This window comes from Syzygium oleosum, unplaced genomic scaffold (genome assembly GCF_021117445.2).
Source record: "Syzygium oleosum isolate NSW1041296 unplaced genomic scaffold, Sole_v2.1 Sole_v2.53, whole genome shotgun sequence".
Lineage (NCBI taxonomy): Eukaryota > Viridiplantae > Streptophyta > Magnoliopsida > Myrtales > Myrtaceae > Syzygium > Syzygium oleosum.
The window spans coordinates 721,339-745,658 of record NW_026607537.1 but is presented as its reverse complement, the minus strand read 5'-3'; the positions used below and the strand labels follow the sequence as shown (position 1 = coordinate 745,658).

Here is a 24,320-nt window from a genome sequence, read left to right as displayed (position 1 = left end):
TGGCCATACATAAGTTTTTCCACAGCAAAGCTGTTGGTCCAGCCCCACCACAGCCGCATACAAGTTGGTGCTTTGACTTAGTTAAGATGTTATGTGTTGCTTGGCTTATAGCAGCGGGCAAAGGCAAACGCTTCCTCTGTTTCTACTTCAAGCTACGATAGTGAGGCGTGACTACTTGGACGGCTGCAGAGAGAGAGAGAGAGAGAGAGAGAGAGAGAGAGAGAGAGAGAGAGAGAGAGAGAGAGAAGATACTACTGGACTAGCTCTGAGGATGAGATAAGAGATTATGCAAGGTGCGATAAACATTGAGTTAACTTGGGATTTTGCCCGACTTTCAGTTTTGCGAAACTTTAATTGAAAGAAACATGTAGCTTCCATTCCATTTTTCAATCGAAATGCACAGCAATGGTTACATTTTCTCCGGGAATCATTAGATGTGCTGAATAGATATCTTTCAAATAACCAACTCGATGGGTCACTGAATTGGTTAGTGCACTTGAGGAACTTAAAATATTTATGGCTTTCTAGGAATTCCTTCTCGGGTCCACTTCCTAAGTTATCGGAAAATTGCAAGATTTAGTAATCGCTAGGTCTTTCAAATAATCAATTAAATGGGTCCATTCCACCATCAATAGGTAGTTTGTCATCTTTGACAGATCTAGAACAAATTCTCTGGGCGTGTTCCAAATTGGATCGGACCGAGTTTCCGGTCTCTACAAATTCTTGGGCAGCAAGAAAACAAGTTCAGTGGCAGTATCTCTTCGCATTGCTAGTATTGAACCTTGCCGTGAATAACCGGATTCCAAATTGTCCTGGCTATATGAAGAAGATACCAATGAAGAAGGAAGGTGATGTTCTGCATAGTCATAATGCTCGGGTTTGCAACTGGGTTTTGGGGAGTTGTTCGAGCGGGTTGGTGTTCAAGAAGTATTGGAGCTGCACGTACTTCGTGGATCGTCAAATGGACATGATGTACGCGATTGTTGCGGTGAAGGGAGCTGGTTTGATGAGGAGATTGAGAAGAGCGTAAAGAACGAAGAAAGGACTGTTCACCACATCATCAATTAATCCAGTCGTTCTCTGATCTCGCGAAGTTCTTGGGCATTCTAGTTCTGCAGAAGAATCATCTTTGTGGTTGGCTTGTTTCTCAGTAGCAGCCAACGTTTGTTTTCTTTAGTTTCAAGCTTGTTCGAGCAAGCCTTCTAGGGAACGCATGGGCAGTCAAATCGTGTCATTTGGAATGTAATGTTGCTCAGCTCATTAGCAGTAGCTGTACTTCGTGTCATTACATTCATGATGTTTCGCTTGTTAATGATGTAAAAATATACAAAATCAGGCCGTGAAATCTTTCCCAAAATAGATTTCCTTCCTCAATTTTAGGACACCAGAAAAAAAATACAGGAAAATATTACCAAAAAAGTTATAAACTTATTGCATTTGTACTAATTCAGTTTTAAACATTTTAATTTGACCAATTTAATTCTAAACCATTTGACAATTAAGTCTTTCCAGCCAAAAGTGGCCAGAAATCGCTGACGTAGACACTAGCTATTTTACGTGACACAATCGTCGCTGATGCGGACAATTTTTGTAATTTTTCATTATCTTATTATTTTTTCTGTTTTCTTTGCTTTTTTTCATTGTGCTGGCGAGGGTCACTGGCGACCCTCGCCGGCCATGGGTGAGGCATCGTGGCCTCGCAAGGCGTGGGTGAGGACCTTTGTGGCCTCACCCAGGGACATCTCGACCTAGCCGGCCATGGGTGAGGCCTTTGCAACAACCCTCGCCGGCATAATGAAGAAACAAAAGCAAAGAAAAACAAAGAAAAAATATAAAAAAATTCAAATTTTTTTAACTCTTCTTCAACTCAAAATGGCTTAGCTATCCGATATTCTGGTCATCAGTGTGAGTTTCTAAGAATAAATGAAACAAGGCCCACCGTACAATTATAGAGATCTATCATATTCGCGATGGTTGAAAATAGATGTTCAGCCCATAAGAACAAGAAGAACTCGACATTCTTGACATCGTCGTCGCCCACAAGATAAGACCTTAACTTTACTAAACAAGCGAGATAAGCTCTTTCTATTCAGTCAAGACCCGCAATGCATTAATAGAGCACGATTGGAACAGGAGACACGAAAGACCAGACTTTTGCGCGTCTTGACTGCAAATTAATTTTAGTGTACACTAATGGTGTCGCTAGAGGACCGCCATTGATGAATCCAAGGAAAGACTTCTCTTTCTTCCAACTAGGGAAGCATTATATCATCACATAGTGTGAAAGTTTCCCTACATTTCCTTTGTTACGATTATATCAAGACCTTATGTCTATGTCTATGTGTCGTCTTCAACCTAACAAATTATATTTTCTGGCGAAATCCTATCTTAATCAGAGCAAGTTCCTCAATTTCTTCGTGTCACTCTTTAATTTAACATTAATTTTATTATGGGTTCTTGCTAATTACATCCACCAAAAGGATGGATTTGCCGACCCCGACCATCCCGTAAACCCCGACCACACTATTGCTGTCATTGGCAAGAGCGTCCATGATGTTCCGTATCATCAAAGCTCTAGATTTGAAGACGCCTTCGACCCCAACTTTAATCGGCTTCGAGGCAGAAGAAGCGGAGGCCGTCATGGTGGTCCACTGGCCGACATCTTTGCCTTCTCTCCTGGCTGGAGTCGGAGCAGCTACATTTCCTGGAGCTGGATCACTGAAGCAGATGTCGTTCAATTCCCTGAATCCGCTGCATTCTTGAGCGAGCTGCTTAATCTCCTCAATCTTGCCCTTCGTCTTCTTGCTGAACTGATAGCGAAAATTGGGGTTGGGTAGAGTCCCGTAGCAGCAAGTCTTGTTCGCCATTTCGAAGTCGCCCAACAGGTCTCGCGCCTCCTTCAAGGCCTTCTCAGCCCTTGCCATCCACTCCATGAACACATAGTAGAATTTCAAGTTAATACCACGAAAAACCCCAAACTGATACACCTATGATAAATTTACCCCGAACTATTTTTTTGACCACAAAAAATCTCAAAATCCTAAATTGGTACACATGTGACAATTTTATTCCAAACTAATTTTTTTTACCACCAAAAATCCCAAATTGGTACACCTATGACAAATTTACCCTCCGTTAGTTTCCGTTAAATTTTACTTTCAAATTGTTAAGTTTAATGACACGTGGTAGTTGATGGGTCTACTAGTTTGAAGTTTTACCCCTTTGTTTGTCAGAATTTTACCAATTTGTGATTTTTCGTAATATTAATCCAATTTACTGGGCACTAACAGATGGTAAATTTGTCACAAATGTACCAGTTTGGGATTTTTAGTGATCAAAAAATTAGTTTGGGATAAAATTGGCATATGTGTACTAGTTTGGAGTTTTTGATGATCAAAAAATTAGTTTGAAGTAAAATTGTCATAAGTGTCAGTATGGGGTTTTTTGTGATAAAAAAAATAGTTCATGGTAAATTTGTCATAGAAGTACAAGTTTGGAATTTTTCGTGGTCAAAAAATTAATTCGAGATAAAATTATAGCAGATGTATCAATTTGGGGTTTTTCGTGATATTAACATAGGATTTCCGAAGATTTGTTTCTGTTCACTTCCGCCAAAATGTGGAACCTCTCAGCCTCTTTCTCCAGTATTCCGGACTTCCTCCCGAAGACAATCAGCGAAGCTCTTGGAGGAGATCACATATCCAAAGCAACGCTTGATGGGAGCAAGTACACTTTTCCAGACCTCCCATCCAACAGCAACGACAGCATCAGTCGACATTTTTCTTAGTTTTTTTTTATTATTCCCAGAAAGAAAGAGCGAGAAAATAGAGAGATGGAGAGAGAACGATGAAAAAGAGCAGCAGACACTGAAGAAGAAGAAGAAGAAGAAGAAGAAGAAGAGGAGGAGGAGGAGGAGGAGGAGGAGGAGGAGGAGGAGGAATGATCGGGCCGAGGAGAGGAACGAGCGAGGTAACCAAAGGTAACCAAGGGCTTCCGGCTTCCCGTGGTTCCTTGGTAGTGGTGGTGAAACAGAGCATATTTATTGTTTGGAGTCTTTTACTTCTAATATTTATTATTAAAATATTGCAGTTATCACAAATTGATTTTCAAAGCTTTCAAAACTATACAATTATTGACAGGTGGAGTTTTTTGTTTTTTTCATTATTTATAAAATTTAATTATCTTCATTTTCAAAAAAAAATTTAGGGAAAGCAAAAGCAGAAAAAGGCACCTAAAAAGTGTAAACAAATTGAACAAGTTGACTATAAAAGTTGACAAAAATAATAATGGAACGTGTATGGAATCTTTTCGTAATCACTCTCGCATATTTCTAGTTCATGACAATCATTCTGAACAACGTTTTCAAAATGAATATAGATCTTAAGGATAAAAACATGACTTAAGAAGAGCTTTGGATAATAAAAAAAAATCTCGTTGAAAGTGGATATTTCACAAACTACAATGGTGTTTCCAATTTGGGCCGCAACTTGCCGCGCCGGACAATCTTGTTGGCTAAAACTCGTAAATCGCTGGCTTAATAATTAATATGCAACTTCTTGAGCCATTTGTATAACTACGTGCAATTTTCTCTAATAATCATCCTTAATCCAACACTGAAGCTTTACTAGACACTTGGCGTCTTCGTCGCCGGCTTGCTTAACCTGAAGGCTTGGGTGGGTGCCTGCACAACTTCCCCACTCCTTTTCTCAAACTTAGCCATGGTTGTTAGAACATAATATCAAATTACTCCTAAATTCGTATATTTATTTTGACTAATTTCTAACAAAAAAAAATGATATCGCTCATTAAAGTGAGGGAAAAAATTGCAAAAAATCCCAAACTATGTTGAACATTTACCTTAAACTTAAATCCCAAATTTGTATCTATGTAACACATTTACCCTCCGTCAACAAACACCGTTAAAAATCTAACCACGTAGACACTGGGAAAAAACGGTGCTGACATGACGACTATGTGGTTTGAGTGAAATAAAAATGACGTTCTTTTGAAAATCATCTGACATAGATACAAATTTGGGATTTTTTATGTCACAAGAAAAAATTTACGGTAAATCTATCACAATGAGTATAATTTGAAATTTTTGATGTCATAAAAAAAATTGTCACTCTTTTCTTTTGCACTCTGTATCATTTCTCAAGAAAATGATAATGTTAACATAAAATCATCGTATTTATTGATAATTTAAAAATTTTCAAGACGGTGATGCTAACCTAACCTTAGTTTACGCCTTAGCTAAACACAAGTCAATTTCTTGGGTATAGAAATGGATGATTCTCTGCATTTTTTCCTTTACGTAACTGGTCACCAACACCAATGTCCATGTCACAATCCTTTCCTCCACCGCTGATGGACAAGCATTGATGAGGTATTCATCATTTCGTCCTTTCCCATTGCAAATGGTCCTTTCATCCTTTCCCACCTTTCCCGCTAATGTACTAGTCCTTGTCCATCCCTTCTGCACAGTTTATAAACAAACATTGATTAGGTACTAATCCTAAAATCGCTCCTCGTGCATTCAATGAAATGCATGATATAGAAGTAACATTATAATTAAGCTACTGGGAAAAAAATCAAGTTTAATGTTATTATTTTGGGCAAATATCACACAAAATCCCAAATTATGTCATTGTGATGCAAATATCCCAAATTATATACCCTCTATTTATGTTCCATTCAGGCTATATTTATCACACTGGTATAAGTTTAGAGTTTTTTATGACACAAATAAAGAGGGTTTGGGGTATTTGTGTCGCAATGGTTTTAGTGACAAAAAAAAATTAAGGTATTTATGTCACAATGAATATAATTTGAGATTTTTTTGTAGTATTATCTTATTATTTTGTATATTGAATAGCAGTGTTTTATCTATTTATTGACGTGATAGACTAACGGTATATCGCATCCTCCGAGGCCTTGTTAGCGCTTTACTGCCACTCCGTAAAGCAATAATAGAAATTCCGAAGATTGTTTCTGGCCACTTCTGCCAAAATGTGGAGCCTTTCCGCCTCCTTCTCCAACCACATACATGCCCGCATGTGCTATCCCTAGGCTCTTACGTAAATCATATTTTAAAAATGAAATGTTTTAGCTAAATTAAGTAACATTCTTCTAATTAGAAGTGGATTCATTTTAGTTGATATATTGTGCTTGAAAGACAATTCGATGTTCAAATTTCTGTATTTGATTAAAACTTAGAAAAAAATAATCAAATAGATACATTAGTATATAATATAAAGATAGAACTAATCTTCCCATGTGCATGGACATGAAGATCGGGAAAAATTACCAAAAAAGTCATAAACATATTATACGGCGGCCAATTCAGTCGTAAATATTTCAATTTAGCCTATTTAGTCCAATACCTTTTGATGATTTGCCAACGTAATCCTCTTGGCCAATTTTGGCCAAAATTCGCTGATCTGGACGTCGACCATCCTGTGTGGCACGACCGGCGGTGAAATGGATAATTTTTGCAGTTTTTTAATTTTTCTAAATTTTTATATTACTTTTTATAATTATTCATTTCTTTTTTTTTTCTCTTCTTTTCTTTATTTTTTTTTCTACTTTAGACCAACGAGAGCCGCCTGTCGACCCTTGCCGACTTTCCCTCGTGCCCCTTCGAGGGTTGCTGGCCCAAAGTTGGAAAAAAAAGAAAGAAAAAAAAGGAAAAATTAAAAAAAAAAACTAAAAAAATTATCTACGTCAGCGCCGGCTGTGCCACGTAGGATGGCCGACGTCCACGTCAGTGATTTTTGGACAAAATTGGCCGAAATAACTACATTGGCAAATCGTCAAAAGTTTTGGGACTAAATTGACTAAATTAAAAAGTTTAGAATTAAATTTACCGTATAATAAACTTAGGACTTTTTCGATAATTTTCCCTATGGAGATTTTGATTCTGAGTCCATTGTAATAAGACTATACCTTATTGTACTAGAAGAAAATTAAAAAAGAAGAAGAGTTAATTAGCATGAATTTGGTAATGAATACATATAGCTAATTTTGTCTATAAAATGCTTCCTATGAAAAATAGTATGCCCTTGTATTGAGGCTAAAGATTTACCCAAGAGGTTTTGGGCAGAAGCCGTTGCTTGTGATGTATTTGTCCTAAACAGGTGTCCAACAAGGAGTGTTCTTGGAAAAACCCTAGAAGAGGTTTGGAGATACTGAAATGTGGAAGAGTAATTCCGGATATGCGTTCTTTCTCGGATCATTTTCTTGGTTCTTGAAAAAACAACAAGTTATTGCGCTCTCAACAACTAAAGCAAAATACATGGCAATAGCTTCGGCAGCATGTCAAGGGATATGGCTTCGTAGGATGCTTTGTGAACTGATGCATGAACAGAAAGGTCCTACAAAATTGATGTGTGATAACAAGTAGGCAATTGCATTAGCCATGAATCCTGTTTTTCACGGCAGGAGCAAACACAGATATCAAGTATCATTATATTCGTGAGCTGGTCAAAGATGGTGAGATTGAACTTGATTTCTGTAGATCGGAGGATCAGATTGCAGATATCTTGACGAAACCATTGAAGGCGGATTTGTTCGAGAAATTGAAGACGATGTTTGATGTTGTTGATTTCCAAAATCAATTTTAAGGGAGGCTGTTAGAAATATTAAAATTGTTTTTGGTATAATTCTCAAGAGCTTGTACCGTAGAAGATGGGAATTGCTTCAGTGTTGCCTTCGGTGAGGGGAATGATGAAATTGCACTGTCTCTCTCTCTAGATTTGTCCAGATGTCTCCTACAGGTTTTTTGTCTTAAGAAGCAAGTTGATCTACAATCTTCTGCCGCGAGCTGATTCAAAATTGGTCTTCAAGTTGACAAGTCAAATTTGCTTAATAAAGAAGGAAACTTCACCGCGTTAAGGGAGGCTGTTAGAAATATTAAAATTGTTTTTGGTATAATTTTCAAGAGCTTGTACCGTAGAAGATGGGAATTGCTTCAGTGTTGCTTTCGGTGAGGGGAGTGATGAAATTGCATCGTCTCTCTCTCTCTCTCTCTAGATTTGTCCAGATGTCTCCTGCAAGTTCTTTGTCTTAAGGAGCAAGTTGATCTACAACCTTCTGCCGCAAGTTGATTCAAAATTGGTCTTCAAGTTGACAAGTCAAATTTGCTTAATAAAGAAGGAAACTTCACCGCGTTAGGAGACGCGTTGAGTCACTCAATGAATGGACTATTGTAAAGATGACGTGGCATCAGAGTCGAATGCAAGATTTTCTCGCGTTAGGAGTATAAATAGGCATATCGCCTCCCCTTTGTGTCAACATGTGGAAAGCCTTACAAATAAAAGAACATTGAGAGTTGAGAGAAAAAGCTTATAGAGCTAAGCTTGTATCTTCTTTGTATAAAGCCTACAGAAAAAGACATTTTAAATATTATTCTCTCTCATTTGTGTATTTGTGTGCTCCTCACCAAAATCTTCAAAGTTTCTATATATCCTTTTTGGTTCCAACAGCAATTTGGTCTTTCTGATGAGTCAACGTCAATGGATCGCCCACTGGTTCATTTCTCTCTCTGAAGTAGCTTCAACTGTGGATTACTTTTCTCACATGTGATTCTCGTCTTGCCAATCTCGGTCTCAGAAGAATCAAGTACGCGATATGTTCTTTCACTCTCTCTAAATCTGAGATATGTTGCTTATGGGACTGTATTTTGATCTTTTCTTTTTCCTTTTATTTCTTTCCTTTCTGTTGCCTAAACCTGTTCTTTTGTGTGTGTGGCTAAGACAACTTCCTTTAAGCACCCAATTATAAGATAAGGCTCCTTTTTCATTTGATCTAACTTTTCACGCGCCCATTTTTGTGGAAAGGTGACATTCAGATTCAGTGTGTACTTGAGCTGAACCAAGAACTGCAAGGTTATGGCTGCTGACATTTCTCTTACTACTTTGACTTGCCTTATGCTTTTATTACAGTAACAACAGTCATGTTCTAGTTTAGCTAATGATCTTTCTCAAAACACAGGTTTGAACGTATGGGTCAGATTCAGTTAAACTGTAATTAAGCCATATGCAGAAGTCTTTAAGGTTTTTGTTGTTGATACATCCCTGCGAAGTCTCTTAATCATTGCAAAAGTTTCAATCTCCTTCCTCTTTATTTGCTGATGTTTTCCTGTACGTTCACTCGGCAAATGTAAAGTCGAGCCTTTTCTTTTTCCTTTTGTCTGGGTAAGTATCATTACCAAAGGACTTCACTGTATATCTTGCTTTACTTTGTACTCATAGGCAATCAGCTTTCCCTTCTCGCTTCGTTTGGAGTGCTTTCCCAAATTGGTTTTGTTCTTGTGACAGTCATGGCTGTAGCAACTGAAGCAGGTCGTGTAATGCTACGTGATCTATACAAGCGTGCGAGTGATTTTTTTTACCAATTTTTTGAGAAAAAAATGGTCTATGCTCAAAATTTGGAGATCAATTATGCGAACTTGATCGACGAAGTGGAAATGGTTTCTGCTAGAAGGGAGGATGTAGAGACAGAAATAAACGAAAACGGGATGAGGGAGGCTACCAGGGTATGTGAAGCTACCAACGAATGTAAAGCTTGGATTACAAGGGTCAGGAAGGCTGAAGAAGAAGTGCAGAAATTGAGAAGGAAGTATGATGAAGAGATCAACCATTCTGGGAGATCCCGTCGGCTCTTTCCACGTGCAAGTCTCAGCAGGTGTATGGCCAAGAAGTGTGAGAAACTAACAGCCCTGCGACAAGAAGGAAAATTCCCTAGTGGAGGAAAAATTCCCTAGTGAAAGAACCCAAGTACTGAGGATAACTGACAGAAAATAAAGATTTGGAGGAATTTCTGATGTATCGTATTGATCTGTTTTGTATCCGTGTACATAGCCCTATTTATAGTACAATGAATAAAGACGAAATTAGGAAAAGAAATATAAAAGATTACATTTCCTAATCTACTAAATCAATTATGTATTTGACTGAATCAATTAATCCACAATCAGGATCAACATCAAAATCGATATCTGCAATCATATCTTCAACACTCCCCCTCAAGTTGGCGGTCTGTATATGTCAAGGACGCCTAGCTTGCTCCGAAGATATGAGTGTTGCCTTCGACATAGTGGTTTAGTGAAGATATCTGCAGGTTGTTCCACGGTCCTAATTCCTCTCGTCACAAGTATTCCTTCATGGATCTTTTCTCGAGTGAAGTGACAATCAACCTCTATATGCTTCGTCTTTTCATGAAAGACTGGATTCGCTGCTAGTTTGAGTGCAGCATCACTATCACAAAATAATTCGCTTGGTCCATCAATTTTTACTCCAAGGTTTGAGAGTAATCCCCGTATCCAAACTATTTCATAAACAGTCTTCGCCATGGCTCGATGTTCTAATTTGGCTGACGATAATGAAATAGTTGACTATTTCTTTGTCTTCCATGAAACTAATGATGTTCCAAGCATGATGCAAAAACTAGTAATGGACCTTCTGGTCATTGGACAAGTGGCATAATCTGTATCACAATAGGCTGTGATCTTCATATTACAATCTCGAGACAAAAGTATCCCAAGTCCTGGACATCCTTTCAGATATTTTACTACCTTCAATACTGCATTCATATGAGACTGTTTTGGGTTTTGCATAAATTGGTTGAGTATCTGCACTGCATAACATATATCAGGTCTTGTCATGGTAAGATATATTAGCTTTCCAACGAGCCGCTGATATCCTGATGGGTCTTTAAGCAATGGGTCATCATTAGTTGATGATCTCATATCATATTCATGTGACGTCATCTTAATATTTTGCTCAATAGGTATAACAGCTGGTTTACATCCCGACAAACCCACTTCTGAGATAATCTCCAAAACAAACTTCCGTTGGCTGAGACAGATTCCTTTGTCGAATCGAGCTATCTCGATTCTAAGAAAACATTTGGGAGGTCCCAAATCTTTGATATGGAAAGTAGAATGCAGATATTCTTTGAATTTCTCAATAGCAGATTTATCATTTCCCGTGATAAGTATATCATCAACATATATTAATAAATAAATTGATGATGTACCTCTGTTCCTCGTAAACAAAGCATAGTCGTGCTTAGAGTGATGGAAGCCTGCATCTATGAGTGCACTAGTAAACTTGGCATACTATTGCCGAGAGGCCTGTTTAAGTCCATACAGGGATTTTCGAAGACGACATACCCAAGACTCCTCCTGTCTTCGTAAGCCCTATGAAAGTTCCACATAGATTTCTTCTTCCAAATCCTCATGTAAAAGAGCATTATGGACATCCATTTGATGCAGTTGCTAATTGCGAAATGCAACAATGGATAGAAAAGAACGAACAGTTACCTCTTTTGCAACTGGAGAAAATGTCTCATGATAGTCAAAAGCTTCTCGTTGTGTAAATCCTTTAGCAACTAAGCGAGCCTTGTATCATTCAATGGAACCATTTGCTTTGTATTTTATCTTGTATACCCACTTGCATCCAATGGGTTTACGATGTGGAGGTAATGGAACAATATCCCAAGTGTGATTTTCCATAAGGGCATTTAGTTCAGCTTCCATTACATGTTGCCATCTAGGATCACTTGCAGCTTCATGATAAGAATTCGATTCCTGTTCCTCGGAAATACGACTAACACAACACATATGTCCTAGCAATAGTCAACTAAAGGAAACATATGAGGATACAAGATATTGTGTACCTGAAGACCCAATGTAGGACATATATAGTCTTTTGTCCACATGGGAGGGCGAGTATGACGTCCTGAGCGTCGAGGTTGCTCAGTTGTGACTCGTTTAGAAATTGGTAAAGAAGACTCCTGAATAGATTGTGGTGAAGATGCTATTGAGGTAGGTAGATAGATGTCATCTGGTGATGATACTGGTGATTCAACTTCTTGATTCAAAGAATCCCTTATGACTGGCATAGATGGCTCCGGTGCAATAATGACATATTATGAGCTCATAGTTTCTTCTTCTGACAAAAAATGACGGTGGTTTGATGATGAGGCAGACAGTTGGGATGAAGATGCCATCTCTAGGAATGGGAATATATATTTGGGGAAAACAACATCTCTGCTTACAAAGAAATGCCCAATGGAGATCTTCATAACTCGGTATCCTTTCTGTAAAGGGGGGAATCCCATGAAAATACATTGAATGGCACGTGGATCCATTTTATCCCGAGGGCCCACAGTTGATACATAACATAAACACCCAAATACTCTAAGATGATCTATTCGTGGCTCTTTTCCATAAAGCATCTCAAAAGGAGTTTGTCCATCAAGAATTCGAGATGGCATGCGATTAATTAAATAAGCTGCCGTGATCACACAATCTCTCCAAAAAGTTTTAAGAATCGAAACTTGATATTTGAGAGCTCGAGCTACTTCTAAGAGATGTCTATGTTTTCGCTCAACAATCCCATTCTGTTTGGGAGTATAAGTGCAAGAGCTTTCATGCGGTATCTCATGAGAAGATAGAAAAGATACGCATTCAGTAGTGAAGAATTCACGTCCATTATCTGTACAAATTCTTTGCATAGATTTGTCGAATTGATTTTTTATCAGGGAAAGGAAATTCGACATATGGGAAAATGTTTGACTCTTGGATTTCATGAGGAAAATCGAAGTGGCGCGAGTATAATCATCAACAATGGTGAGGAAAAAACGAGATCCGTCATGATGTGGGGTATGATAGGAACCCTAGATATCCATATGGATTAAAGAAAAAGCACTAGTAGCTTGCGAAGTACTGATTGGAAAAGATGCCCGAGATTGTTTTGCTAAATGACAAATTGGACACTTTGGATGAGGAAAATGCACACTATGGCCCTAACGTTGATGGGAAAGAAGAATTTTATTACCGGCAGTAGCATTACAAGAAATGCTTCTATTCAATAAATCAAAATCTCTTGGGGAGTCAATCCAGAAATATAATCCTTCCACAATATTACCCAAGCCCATTAGTTTGCCAGTCGAAAGGTCCTGAAAGAAATAATTTTTGGAATTGAATATGGCACGACAAGAATTATCCTCGCAGGCTTTTGAAACAGATGGGAGGTTGAATTCAAAATCTGGGATATATAAAACATTTTTTAGGACAATATTTGGACTGAGATGAATGGTCCCAATTTTGGTGACATAGGTAATGTTCCCATTCGGAAGACGTAAAGACACGGAAGGATATTGTCTCTTTGGAGCATGTGAAAATAATTCCTCATTGCAAATTATGTGGTCACTAGCACCCTGTTGACACCTAAATTTTGACTAACCATTTAGTGATTAATTGCATAGAAAATTAGGGATTAAATTTTAACCCCTAAACAAAAATATTACAATTGCATAGTATATAGTTTGGGTTCATATAAGTTAATTGCATTCCACATCGAACTGGCGGTTGCGAGAAAGTTGAAAATCCATCAAGCAAACCGAGCTCGAGCGTCGAACGAAACTCGGCTCACTTAGGGGATGGGGGCCGAAAATCACGAGTCTAAAAGGCCTTGGTTGTCTTAATTTGAGCTTAAATTAGCCCACCAAGTTTAATTGAATAAAAGCCCAAATTAATTCAGCCCACTTGGAATTAAATAAAAATTAAATGACAAAGCCTAAGCCTAAGCCCATTAGGACTAGGAGGCCCGGCCAATTAACCTAGGGTTGCGATATAAATATATGATTATACCTCTCAGTCAAGGGGGCTCTCATAATTTTCAGAGATCAGAATTTTGAGAGAGAGCAAGAAACACGCGTGAGATTGAGAGTGAAGAGAAGATGGCTGCACGTGCGCCGCCGCTATCACTCGTGCCGTCCCGCTGTCGTGCCCGCGCCGCCTCACCGCCACGCCCTCACCGACGCTGCGCCCTCTGCTCACGGCCAAACCTGGCCATGAATCGCCGCCGCTATTCTCCCCTGCCTGGCTCGCCGCCGCTGACCTGAGCCGGTGCCGTTGCTGCTCCCGGTCCATCACCCCTGCTGCTGACCGCTTAGCCGAGTCGCCGTGCCTGCTGACCTGAGCCATGCCCGGCGCCATCACAGCCCCCAGGTTCAATCCCGCGATCTGCGCCGCCTTGACGCTCATCTAAGCAATACGTGGTAGTGGACACATTCAGGAATTCACGAAGAGACAAAAGGAGGCAACGAGCAAAAAGGAGCTCTCTTTCTTCTTGCAGGATTTCACTTGCTCAAGACAGAGAACACATCACAAAAAGGACAAAACAGAGACATCCAAAGACCCACGTTCCAACAGACACATTAAGGAGGACTCTTTGTTTCATCCAATACAAAGTTTTCTCTCTTTCTCGGTCAACACTGGATACGATACCAGAATCGTGACAGTGCGGTGCCTCACCATCGAACCAAGAAGCCGTCACCACAGTGAGCTTCACCACTGAAGACCTGTTGTTCAAAACCCGCGCCTCGCGACGATCTGCCACTACCGTCGCTGATCTTTCATCAAATCGTGGAGTTGTTCCTCTGTTTTGCAGGTTATCAATCATCGAGCACCACCGCGAGGGCAAACCGATGAGTCCCGTTACTGCTGAACCTGAAAGAGCGAGAGCTCACTGCCACGCGCCACTCTCGGTTCATCCCGTTGTTCCCTGTTACTTCTGTGGCCGCGACATCCCTACACCGTCGCGGCCCGTGTTCTTGTTTTGCAGATTGACCTAAATCCATCGTCCTGCGCAAAGCCGACTCACCGCCGCTGACGTCCTAGCCGCCACGCCCGTCGTTGGCCGCCTGTCGCCACTCATCCTGATCCGTAATCCCGATTCGCCGCAAATTCAAATTTAGAAAGAAATCCGCAAATCAGGTAAAAATCTCTATCCGATATATTTTCAAAATATTTAAATTCTAAGTTTGAATATTTTGAATATTCCGTGAATATTGTGTGATTGACTAGATACCTTAGGATAACATTTGCTTTATCCGCAATGTTCTAAAATACCCAAAATTAGGAATTTTTTCCTAATTTTGGCAACGTATTTGGACGACTATCCGACTTTGTCCCTAAGGTACAATACGTGGCAATACGGAAAATCATTATCTTATCCATAATCACGTTAATACGATGATAGATTTTATTCGCATTCCAAATTCAAATAATCAGCTTTCCGTCTATATCTATAACCCTCTAGATATGACCATTAGTTTGATTTTTTTTCCTAATCCAAATTTGATAAGAAGAATCTTGCTGGTTGCGTGGATTGTTTGAATGCGGTTGTTATCTTTGTTTGATTTTTTTTAATAAAGAAAATCCAAAAATATTTTAGTTAGGATTTAAATTAGGAGTTTTGCATGCTTAGGAAATCCTAAATGTATCTAGAAGATAGGATAATTATTTAATTTAAATTGGGACTTAAGATAATTTATTTCCTAGTTTAAATTAGGTGTTATTTTAATCCTAATAGTTTATTTAGGTTATTTTAAGATTCCGAATTTCCATGAAAATCCCAAAAAGAATGAGTTACTTTAGGATAGATTAGGATAGATTGCATTCTTAATTAGAGTATTTTTTTTAATTTCGAATTTAAATAAAAATACCGAAAATATTGCTCTAGGATATATTAATTTGTTTCCTCAATTAAACATTGCATGCTTAGGTAATAAGTACTTTTAATGCCGAATTTCATTTGAAAAATACCAAAAATAAATCATTTGTCCGTAATTAGGATTAGGTCACGTCGTCGCATGACATATAGTTCGCACGCTATGTTTCGTTAATCGCATCTCAATTTTTACACGTCATTGCATATAGGTTAGTTTGCATTTTAATAAACCGTAAACCTTAAAGAACACCTTGAGTGCCTTGCTTTGTTAATGAAATCATATTAAGGCTGTCTGTATAATTTTCTACTAATAATACAGATGTTTGCGTTCCTTTAAGGTACGTTATTCTTCTTATCTAGCAATCTATTTATTGCTTACTTTATTAGGTGTTAAATTGATGGTTTGCGCACATGCATGAACACCTCACATGTTAGTGATTAAATAATAAAATGGATCTAGACTACTTGCATAAATATTTTTTGAAAAGAAAAGGTACCGAAAGGGCATTAGACTAGATCTAGCGTAATCAAGTCCTCGAGCTTAGGATCTCTGATTCGTAGGAATAAAACATATCTCCCTATGTTTTATTTAGGTTTCTAATCGACCTACCACAAATAGATTAGTAGTGACTCTAAGTATGAAAACTTTTGCATGTTAAAAAACTTAAACCCGAAGTTGTGAATTAGTAGGGCTCAGGAGAGCCCAAATTAGGCATAGTCTTAATAATCCATTAGCCTGAGAAATTTTAGGTCGTGACAACTTGACAACTCCGCTGGGGACTTGAGTTAAAACTCTTAGTGGACTTAGGCTAGTTTTTCTTTTCAAAAAAATATTTTTGTTTGTCAGCGAGGATCCCACCCGAATCAATTATCCTTGTGTCAATTGAATTCGTCTTGCAAAGAAAAGTACCTGAAAAATTCCCATTCTTGTCGTTGGCCTTCAATTGATTCAAAACTTCCATTATATTCTAATACTGGTCTTGAGTAATTGTTTGATATGCTCCATCAGTTCTTTGTGCTAAAACCTGGTAAGTAGAAAATTCTTTTTCTTTTTTGTCCTTATCACTCGGCTTGCCATGTAATTTCCAACATGTATCAATAGTGTAATGTGGGCGTTTGCAATATTCACAAAATTTACCTTTGGATATGGAATTTTGCCCACTAAATTTCCCTGATGATGTGGCATTTCGTGGACCGCTGGATTGTCTATAAGCTTGCGCCATCATGGCCTGATAAAAGCCGTTGGATTCGGCTGAATTGATGATGGGATAATGGCCATCTGATCTAGATCTTTGATCCCAACCGTCCGTACGAAACCCTTAGGGTTTCTTTCGTTTTTAGACCCGATGGCCGCAGCTACTCGTTGGGGCCCGAAGCTTGCAGAGCTCCCATGGTGTCTGTTCGTTGATCCGGCCGGAGTGGAGCCAGATGAGAAGGCGGCGAGTGTCACGCCGTCACCCACCCGTGCATGCTCAGCCGCAGCCAGCCGTTGGCTTTCCTCCTGGACGGCTAATTAATAAATCCAGCCGAGCGGCAGGACGGGCTCCATCGCGAGGATTTGTGACCGGAAAGGTGAGTAACTTTCATTGAGTATTAAGAGGAACCGAATCGTTTTCTCTCTCTTTTATGGCTCGGTATTGTCGGAGTGTCTCATTAGGACCTTCAAGTTGTTCTTCAGCCGCTTCAAGCTCGTTCCACAAAGCCGAGAGTCGGTTGAAGCAGGTGATGACCGATAGGTTCCCTTGCTTCAACTCCGACAAGGCCCGAGTGAGCGAAAAGATCTTGGCTCGGTCAAGTTTTCCGTACATCTCGCGGATGTTGTCCCAAATGGTCTGGTTGCATTTGCGCCAGTGTTGTTGCAATCGGTCGTCGGTTGGAAGAGGCACGGTTCCATCGAGGAAACCATCTTTGTCCTTGGTGACCAAAGCTTGCTGGAAATCCCGAGCCTAGGTACTGTAATTTTCCGATCCGGTAAGCTATAAGTTGATAAGTCGTAGTTTCGGTCCATCGGCTGGCGATGTGTATAACGGATCGCCGGCCTCCGAGTGGCCGCCGCCGGTTCCAATCGCGTAGGGAAGAACCGGGTAGGGCCCGGGTTGAAAATCGGGTCGAGGGGCCGGGTAGGGATTTGTCCCTTGGCCCGGTTGAGTGAATTTGGGTCTGAAAGTAAATTGGGTCGGGCCACCTCCAATGGGTTGAATCCCAAGGCCTGGACCTCCTTCTTCTCCGAATGGGCCATGTTGTGCCCATGACTGATTTGTTCCGGTGGCCCATGGGCCTTGAATTGGATACCAGTGAAATGGCGCCCACTGGGCTGGGCCGGAAACTTGAATTGGAGTAGAGTCAGATCCAGCAGATTGTTGAACAGAAGGATTCTCTTCTTCGTTCGGATTGATTAGATCCGAATATTGATTTCTAGGTGAGTTGTTGGAGGCATCCTCGTTTGATTTCAACATGGTATCAAAAAAATGTGTGAATTCCCACCCGGGGTGCTGTTTTGTTTTGCAGGATTATAATCGCAACAACAAAATAGAAACAATCCAGAGGCAATTCAAAATCATAGAAGCTAGACCAAGAAAGAGCGCTATGATACCATGATAGAAAATAAGGATTTGGAGGAATTTCCCATGTGTTGTATTGATCTGTTTTGTATTCATGTACATAACCCTATTTATAGTACAATGAATAAAGACGAAATTGGGAAAAGAAATATGAAAGATTACATTTCCTAATCTACTAAATCAATTATGGATTTGACTGAATCAATTAATCTGCGATCAGGATCAATATCAAAATCGATATCTCCAATATTATCTTCAACAATAAGCCTTCACCACATTGGGCCGTCGAAGAGATATTGGGTTTGTTGAGGGACAGAAAGGTCAAAAGGATCGGACTCTGGGGAACGGTGGGCACGGGGAAAACCACGGTCATGCAGAATTTGAATAATAATAAAGAGGTCGGGAGAAAGTTTGATATTGTCATTTGGGTAACGGTGTCAAAGGCTTGGAGCATTGAGAAGGTGCAACATGCAATCATGGAGCGTCTGAAGCTAAAAGTGGAGAGCGGAGTTCAGACTTCTCAACTTATATCAAACGAGTTGAGAGGCAAGAGGTACTTCTCCTTGATGAAGTTTGGAATTCTTTTGATCTGCGTGAGATAGGTATTTATGGCAATGACAAGGACAGTAAGGTGGTATTTGCTAGTAGAATCCGCAATTTGTGCCGTGACATGGATGCAGACAAGCTTGTCCAAATGAAGCCTTTATCCGATGCTGAAGCTTATAAAATGTTCAAAGAAAAGGTCGGTCGAATTATGATTGATCCAGACATCATACCAGTAGCACGAAAAGTGGTTAAAGAGTGTGCTCGTTTGCCGCTGTTGATAGATAAAGTAGCGAAGACTTTTAGGAAGAAGGACAACATTCGCCTCTGGAGAGAAGGATTGAAGAGCTTGCAGAAATGGACCAGGACCAGTACCCGTATCCCAATTGACGGCATGGATGAAGTGCTGGAATTTCTGAAATTCTGTTACGAGGATTTAGATGGAGAGGATGAAAAGTTGTGCTTTTTATATGGAGCATTGTTTCCCGAAGACCGGGAAATATTTGTGGATCATTTAATGTTGGAAGGCAGAGGGATTTCTCCACGGCATTGATGAGCTTCAAGATGCAGGCGATAAAGGTTATGAGATATTGGACAATTTGATTAATGTATCTTTGTTAGAAAAAACTGCAATGAAGAAACATGTCCGAATGAACAAAGTACTTCGTGACATGGCACTTGTAAATTCATCGAAAGACCATAAGTTCTTGGCAAGAACATGCACGGAGCTAAAAGAGACCCCAAACGAAGAAGAATGGGTGTCTGCAAGTTGAATTTCGTTGGTCGATAATGACTTGTACAATCTACCGGCAACACCAAATTGTACAAATCTTTCGACTTTACTCCTGCAAGGAAATAAAAACTTGAGGATAATGCCAGATAGATTCTTCTTGTCTATGCAAAGACTCCGAGTTTTGGACTTACACTGTACCGCAATCGCATTCCTTCCGCCTTCTTTGTCTTGCTTGACTGATCTTAGAGCACTCTACTTGAATTCTTGCCCCCATTTAACAGAACTACCTCGAAGCTTAGAGGCACTGGTGCTTCTAGAGGTGCTAGACATTCGACGCACCAGAATCATCTCTTTACCTATTCAAGTTAGATGTTTAGAGAAGCTGAGATGTTTACGCATGTCATTCTCGAGTATTGGCTCCGAAAACCCAATTGTGATTTCAAGTCTTTCATTATTGGAAGAACTCATCATCGACGTAGACCCCAACACTCAGTGGTCTGATCAAGTCGTGAGGACTGTCACGAAGGAGGTTTCTACCTTGACGCGGTTGACTTCGCTGACGTTTTCCTTTCCTAAGGTGGAGTTCCTTGATATCTTCATTAAATCTAATTGTCTGTGGAAGGATCTACGATTCACATTTCAGTTTTCAGTCGGTATTTGCAATTCGATCAATCATACACTTGATTATTTTGATCATCAGTTGTGCAAGTGGTTGAAGTACGCAAACCATCAGGGCGTACATTCTGTGATCTCAGAAGTACTCGCTGAGACCTATGTATTTGAATTGATTGATCACAAGAATATACGAAGCTTATCAGACTTTGAGACTGAGAACATGAGTAAACTCAGAGCTGTTCGGTGGAGGGATGCGAGGATATTATATGCATTATCGACGGTGATGTAGCACCACCTCCTACATTCAAATGGCTAGAGAGAATGGTCATAAAGAATGTCCCGGGATTGCATTGCATTTGGAAGGGTCCTGTGCCTGCGGGAAGCTTAGGTCAAATGACTAGTTTAACCTTGAACAATTGCCCTATGCTCAAGAAGATATTCTCAAATGGATTGATCAAGCAACTATCCGAACTACAGCATTTGAGTGTCGAAGAGTGCTACGAAATTGAAGAGATCATCATCAAATCCGATAATCCTTGCTTGGACCCGAGAACACTTCCAAGTCTTAAAAAGCTAAAACTTCATGATCTTCCGCAATTGAGGAGCATTGCGCCGGATGGCACATTGATGTGCCCTTCTCTAGAAAGAGTGGAGATAGCTTCATGTCCATCCTTGTTGAAACTTCCTTTTACCAAGGAGAACGCGATCAATCTAAGATCCATTTACGGCGAACAGTCATGGTGGTCTACATTAGGGTGGCAAGACCATGCCGACGAACAGAGATTGCGTTCTTTTTGCAACTTTGCTTAGTATTTCTAGGTAACTCTTCGCTTCTTATTCATCTTGTTTGGTGTGATGGGAATAAAGATGGAGATTTTGTATTAAGCCAGCCTTTCCCTTTAAGATTTCTGTGCATGTATAATTTATTAGATGGGTTGTTGTCTGTGGTGATGAAAATTATAGTAAGGACAATTCGAGTTTTGTTTTTTCTAATATCAGTATGTTACCTCTTGGTTGCAGTATTGAGCTTCTTTAGTACTGCACCGAGTTGGTTCTCCTGTGAATGAAATTGAGTTTCTTCTTCAATATCATGCTGAGTTGTATATTGCACGATTATTCACAGGGCTATGATCTTTACTACATCATGTAAAAGCAACTTTTGAGCGTTTAATAGGTTTTATTAATATCGGGAAAGAAGAATTTGTGTAGGGGCATGCATATTATGTGAATTTTTTTTTGGTCGAACTATTATGTGAATTGCGTTCATAATAGTTAGCCCAGCATCTTATATTTATGCTGTATGCTATATATATTGGTCGGAATAATACTGTATGCTATATATATGAAAGGAGGGTTTTGGGAGGACACATGTCGCTCCCTCCCTTCTTTCCTCTTCTTTTCTCTTTTCCTTTTTGCATTTTGCTAAACGAATTCTCTTCAATGTCATACCCTCCCCCTTTTCTCTTCCTTTTTGTTATTCTCTTATACTAGATAATCATCTTTTAAAAAACTTTTTTAGTTTAACGGTGCCAATTATGTTCCTTCCATTCTTCTGGCACATTGTGGGTTAATGTCTCATTTTATTGAAACTGCAGTGAATCATTAGAGTTAGAGCCTTCTTTTATCTTATCTATCACAATTTAACATATTTCTCTTTAATGTATTGAAGTACACTTCATATATTTATAGCTCCATGTTATCTTTTTACTATTTCCTCATTCTTTTTGTCGATTCTTTTTCTCTTATCTTAATAATTACGATCACATCCCAACTTAAAAAGTCTATAAATGGGATAATGTCAGTTCTATTCTTGAATTTCATATTAAACCCCGAAAGGTGGACGCTAGAGAGGAATTGACCGCTTATCGACCCGATCAATGAAGCAAAACCTACAATGAATGGATTTCACAATATGACCAATATGTTAGGATGCACGCGTGAATTATGTTAAAGAAATCTTATATCAGAAAATTGGTGCAATGTAAAACAGTTAATATATCCTAGTTCGCCCATAACTTATTGGCTTAAGCTTTTGAGTGAAGGTGAATCCAACTCGATATGTTGATGGACTCAGACTTGAGCTTCCTCTTGACGATCTCCTCACCCAAAAGGTATTGAGAATAAGGATACCTAGATTAAGGGGAGCATACCTAACACCAATTCAATGCAATAAACTTGATGTCTCTTATGGAATAGTGAAATAGTGAATCAAATGGAGCTTCACTTAAATATCGCACAACTCATTTATCAATAATTTAAAATCACATATAAGTGATAGTAAGTGTATCATCATCTATCAAAAGTTTGATTGGAGGAATTTATGGACTTTAAAATAGTTAGTTCTAAGTTACTCCATTCCATGTCAAAGTTCTTGTGAACTCAGTCCTGGTAAAAGCAGGATTCTTGGTGATATCTGAGTTAGAAACCCTTCTTCTATACCCAGTCATCAGCCTACAAAATTTCACGTCAACATTATTATATTCAATCCCCGAATTTCACTCCTAAACCCAAAATCTGCTCTGCTATATGCATTCACCTAGCCTAGGAAAAGCCTGGAGGATATGCCTTCTGTCAAATAATCAAAATAGACTCGTCAAAAGTTCCTATGAATGGAAGAAGCGTCTCCTACAACCGGCGGAGACACCGGCTGCTCTCTGATCCGCGATAAGAGGATGGAAACTTGCTCGGTTGCAATGTCTAGCCTCTCCTTGTACTTGGCTGACTCCAATGTGAGATTTGAAACCATGCTCTGGAGTGACCGTGTTCTTTCCGCGCGATCATTCGGAGCATTATGAAAGAGCTTCGATGAAGACGTAATGATCTTCCACCATCGGAGGGGGATACTTTTTGGGGATTTGGAAACAATTCCTAGTCGAGAGGACTCAAAGCGCATGTCGGCACAGATTTCCTGAAAACTTGAATAGATGTCACATGCCGTAAATGTGGATTTATTTACATCGAATAGCCAACTGCAAGTAGGAGCACGACAAACAAGGAATATAGAACATAATAACGATAACCGTAAATCAATCTGTCAATATTTGCATATCGTGAAAGTTTCGAGCATTTTAGATTAAAAAAATTGTGAAAGTACAAATAGTTTTTTTTTTGTTCGAAAGTAGGGTTAATACCGTGAAAAATCCCAAACCATTACGCCTGTGATAATTTTACCCCAAAATAATTTTTTGACCACCAAAAACCCCAAACCGGTGTACCTGTGACAAATTTATCCTCGATTTATTTCCGTTAAATTTTACTGTTAAATTATTTTGTTAAATGACACGCGACAATTGACGGATGTACTAATTTTATGTTTTACCCTTCATTTGTCACAGGCGTGCCAATTTATGATTTTTTGTGGTATCAATTCAATTTAATAGAAATTAACGGAGGGTAAGTTTACCAGTTCGGGGTTTTTGGTGGTCAAAAAATTAATTTGGGATAAATTTATCACAGATGTATCGTTTGGAAATTTTCAAGGTTAAAAAATTAGTTTGAGATAAAATTATCATAGGTGTATCACTTTGAGGTTTTTCGTGATATTAACCCTTAAAAGTATTTATAGATTTGAACGTTGGACATATGCTCTTGTACTACGATAACCAAACCGTTCGTCCTATCCACAGGTACACACGTCCATGATTACTCGGAATGGAGAAAATATTCAGTGGTACGTGCTCGCCACGTCATAGGCTGATGTGGCGCACATTTATCTAGTTAGATCCATTCACCATTTAACACGTGTCAATTGAATTAAAATTAAATAAAAGCAAAATTTCTGACCACCTGCCGGATCATTAATGGGGAGCAACTTTTTAGGAAAATTTTAAACACCCGCCCAAAACCTGTCTTCAACCTTCATTCACAACTTCAGAAGAAACCTTCATTTTTACTTTCTCTCGGATCTTACGTTTCAGACCAGAAAAAACCTTCTTTCCTTTTTTGTTTTTTTTGTTTTTCAGCTCTTACGTTGCGGACCGCCGCTCAACCCCGCGCTTAGATGACCTCCATTTTCGCTTTGAAGGTCGCTGCTTCTATGACCTCCATTTTCGCTTCGAAGACCGCCGCTCGACCACCACGCTTCGAAGACCTCCATTTTCACTTAGAAGACCGCTGCCTCGAAGATCTCCATTTTTGCTTCGAAGCCCGATGCTCAACCACCACGCTTCGAAGACCTCCATTTTCGCTTTGAAGACCGCCGCACTTCAAAGACCTCCATAACTTTGAGATTGCAGAATGTCGAGCGGGGTGAGCTCGATCCCACTCGACATTGAGCTCCGATGCGCCTTGCACTCTGTAGCTTGGAATTAGTTTGACTGGATTATAGTGATGCGCATGTAATACAGT

General features: G+C 39.4%; 2 pseudogenes; one reads left to right on the top strand and one right to left on the bottom strand.

Annotated features, from left to right (window-relative positions):
* Positions 1-2,447: 2,447 nt before the first annotated feature.
* On the bottom strand, positions 2,448-3,778 carry LOC130136873 (uncharacterized; annotated as a pseudogene).
* Positions 3,779-8,297: 4,519 nt separating this feature from the next.
* Positions 8,298-20,936, top strand: LOC115661684 (disease resistance protein RPS2-like; annotated as a pseudogene).
* The last annotated feature ends 3,384 nt before the right edge of the window (positions 20,937-24,320 follow it).